The sequence below is a fragment of the Lipotes vexillifer genome, unplaced genomic scaffold, assembly GCF_000442215.2.
Source record: "Lipotes vexillifer unplaced genomic scaffold, Lipotes_vexillifer_v1.1 scaffold934, whole genome shotgun sequence".
Taxonomy (NCBI): Eukaryota; Metazoa; Chordata; class Mammalia; order Artiodactyla; family Lipotidae; genus Lipotes; species Lipotes vexillifer.
In genome coordinates, this window is record NW_006791935.1 from 750,162 (window position 1) to 753,775 (window position 3,614).

The 3,614-nt window shown below is 43.0% G+C and overlaps 1 pseudogene; it reads right to left on the reverse strand.

The window, feature by feature from the left end:
* Window positions 1-696: 696 nt before the first annotated feature.
* LOC103078215 (40S ribosomal protein S6 pseudogene) overlaps window positions 697-3,614 on the reverse strand; it is a 10,638-nt pseudogene continuing 7,720 nt past the window's right edge.

Sequence of the window (3,614 nt, forward strand, 5' to 3'; positions counted from 1 at the left end):
AAGTGATGTGGTGCTTAAGCTAACTTGTTCTGGGGATGGTTAGGAGCTCACCCTGAAGAGAAAGAAACACAGGGAGAGATCTTTTCAGGGCTCTTCCCTTCCCACACGGCTTCCTCAGTCCATCAGCAGTGTTGTCAAAAGAATCATCTTCAACCAGCTTCCCTACTTTTGAAAGCAGCTTGTCTTCTGGATGAGCTGCAGCGATGAGTGGGCTTTCAGGCATACTCTGCTACCGCACGTTTCATCGCAGTGTGTCTCTCACAGAGGAGACCCTCAGAGAAGAGACATCGGAACTTGGAAGTAAAATCACAGAAGGAGATTGCACCCTGTAGCGAGAAGTGAGATTTAGAGGCGAGTGATGTTGTTATTGCTCTGTGTTGGCTTGGGCTGGGCAGCTGACCCAGAAAAGAGAGAAGGAAGAGGGTCCCAGGAGCAATACCTAAGAGGAGGCATGAGAACAGAGAAAAGTGAGAGAGACCCAGGAAAGCCAGAAGCACCATGCAAAGCAGGTTGAAGAAAGAATCGCTCTTTCTTTCTTTCTTTGACCCATTTGAACCCGGACTGTGACCCTTACGTGAGGGTACCCTCCCGGGAGCTAGAAATAACATTTTCAAAATCGTTTTGTGGTGAAATATATTCATAGATTTGTATCTCATTTAATCTTTTGTAATGTCTGATCTTGTTAATTTGTTACTCTTAGGAAATCATGTTTTTACTGGACTCAGACTTAGAGGTAGAAGCTCGCAGCAGGTACAGTCTCTGTCTCTTGGCAGTCTGTTCCTGGCATTTTCCTTTGGCCTCTTTCATTCCCTTGGCCAAAAGTGTATCATATTCTGCTGGCTCGTCCTTAGTTTGCTTAGTATGCAGTTTCTTCAGAGCGATACCCTGATGTTTGTGTCGCAGGAAGCGTGGAGTAACAGGACACTGAATCATGAGCACTTTGGTCCTGGGTTTCTTACCTTCTTTGTTCAAGGGCTTCCTTACAATACACTAGTAGGCATCATCTTCAGAGAGACTGAAAATTTGCAATTCTGCTAGTTCTTTGGGGCCCCAGGTGACAAGCTTCAGTAGTATTAGTCCAGGAATATCCGTCTCTTCTCCCTTTTTTTAAAAAAATAATAACCAAGTTGAGAACACTCAGGCTGGCGTCTACAATGCAACCTTGAACAGATTTGTGCTCCTTTCTCCAGTTCTCCTCGGTCTGTAACAGGAATGTCCCTTACTCAGTGGCAGGCAAGCACAATCGTTTACTGTGCATCATTATCCCATTTTATATGTGAAAAACAGAAGCAGAAAGAGAGATTCATCCCATAAATATTAGGGGCAAGATTTGAAACTATGTCTCCGCTGCCCCAGACCATGCTTCTTCCCCTACATGAAACAGCTGTCTTTAGATAAATATGTAGGCCTGGAACTGAGGTCTAAAACTCTGTTAAAACACTTCCCCAAATTCACACAGCTACTAAATAGCAAAGCTAGGATTTGAAACCAGTCTTTCTGACGCTAGGTCCTAAATTCTTAAGCACTTGGATGACTAGGATTTCTAAATCTTTTCATGTAGTTGGGTATCAATCTGGAGCTTAACTATATCCTGGGAAGGGGATTACATAAATTTATAACTATTGAGGAAAGTAAAGGAAGAATTATTGATCTTCCCAATTAAAATGAATCCTGTTGGCATACATGGCTCCCAGTATGCAGGTATAGATTAGGGAAAGAACCAGGAGTCTCTGTGATCATTTCAGCCTGTGTGTGGGCACGGAGGACCTGGTACTCTGATAGAGACAGGGATACTGAGGTTAGGAGAAACATCTGGGTCTGATACCTGGTGAATGGACACAGGCAAGTCATCCCAATGCAGTGGAGTAGAGGGTTCAGGGTCCAGTAAGATCAGAAACCAAGAATTAGAGTGAAAATAAAGCAAAAGTGATGACAGTAACCAAAGTTGGAGAGAATTATCTCTGTACTGTTTTGTAAACATTGTGTCTCCTACTTTGTGGGTGAAGAAATTGGGGTTGAGAAAATTTAGACACCTCGCCCAGTGCCAGAGTCAGAATGTGGCTGAACCAAGATTCAAACCCCAAAATGCCTGGCTCCTCAGGTAGTAGCAAGATGAGGGCAAGGAGCTTTAGGAGCAGTAGGGTTCAGGTTCATCTGGGCTATTAGGAGATTTACCAACACTCAGTGAAAGCAGAGGGCCAGTTGCCCTCAGCATGGCCTTACAGAGGAAGTGCTCAAAAGCCAGCATCCCACAACAGGCACATTCTGAGAGAGGAGAGAACACTTGTTTTTAAATAAAGCCATTTATTTAATAAAGCCATTTAACCCCTCTCTCCTGTGATGTGAAGACAGGAGAGCAAAGCAGTAGATTCTTTACTGTCTTGGGGGAAATGCTCAAATAAACTATTCAGGCAAAGGGAAGAAGGAAGAAAGGAAGGGAGAGAGGGGGAAAGGGAGGAAGAGAGGAAAGGAGGGAGCAGAAGAGAAAGAAGTGAGGGAGGTGAAAGGGAGAATGAGAGGGGAGAAATGAAGGTAGAAAGGAAGAGATGGAAGGAGAGAGAAAAGAAAGGATAGAGGAATAAAGGGATTAAAGGAAAAAAGAGACTTTTGAAAGACTTGGAATCTACCACAAATGAGAGCCCTCAGCAGTGACTCTATAGATAGCTGTCACTGAAGGTTATTTTTAGATAATGAAATTAAATACACCTTTTTATCTTCTGTGCCCCTGTAGATCATGAGTTCTGGAGATCATGGTCTACAATACATATGCAATCTTGATAATTCTCCAAGGACTTAGAACAATACTGTGCATACAGTGGGTGTTGAATAAATAAAAGGTTGACATTGATTGATAGTCTCTTCCCTAAAGGAAATTGATCTCCAATTCAAATCTCCAACATAACACTGAGCAAGGTTAATCTTCATATCCCCACAGATGGAGACTAATGGGATAGGCCTCAGTAGGCAGAAGTGCCATCGGGAAACCAAATTGGGAAATGATAGCTATTGTCACCCAGGGAATTGCCAAAAGCGAATGTCACTCATGGCCCCCAGCTCCAATGTCTGAACATTTTTTATTCCCCATAGATATCAACAGACTGGTGAAAGAACACTTATACAAATGAAACACGCATATAAATGAAGTTTTAACAAATTCTTGAAAACTGACTTTAGCAAGTTAGTCACGAACAACTCTTAGTTATTTGCTTTTGAAAAATGGTAGCTGCTAAAATGTTGAAGGTGGGTGAAGGACAGTTCCTCCTCTTCATTCTTAAACCGAATCTCAGATGAAATGCTGCCATATACACAGACAAGCATTTTAAAAACATACCTCAGCAAAGCGGCCCAGGACTTTGTAAACAAACATCCATTAGCAAGCTGACACTAAGTAGTTCACGCAACGGGCCCAGTAAATTTAAATAAGTCCTAACTTTTGTCCTTTCAGGTGCTCCTCAATATCTTAGCCAGCCCACATATCTTAAATACCATTCATTTCACCAGTGAGAGCCCATTTCTAATATCCAGTTGCCAGTTTCTCCAGTAAGAATCTATGTCAAGGGCTTCCCTGGTGGCGCAGTGCTTGAGAGTCCGCCTGCCGATGCAGGAGACGCGGG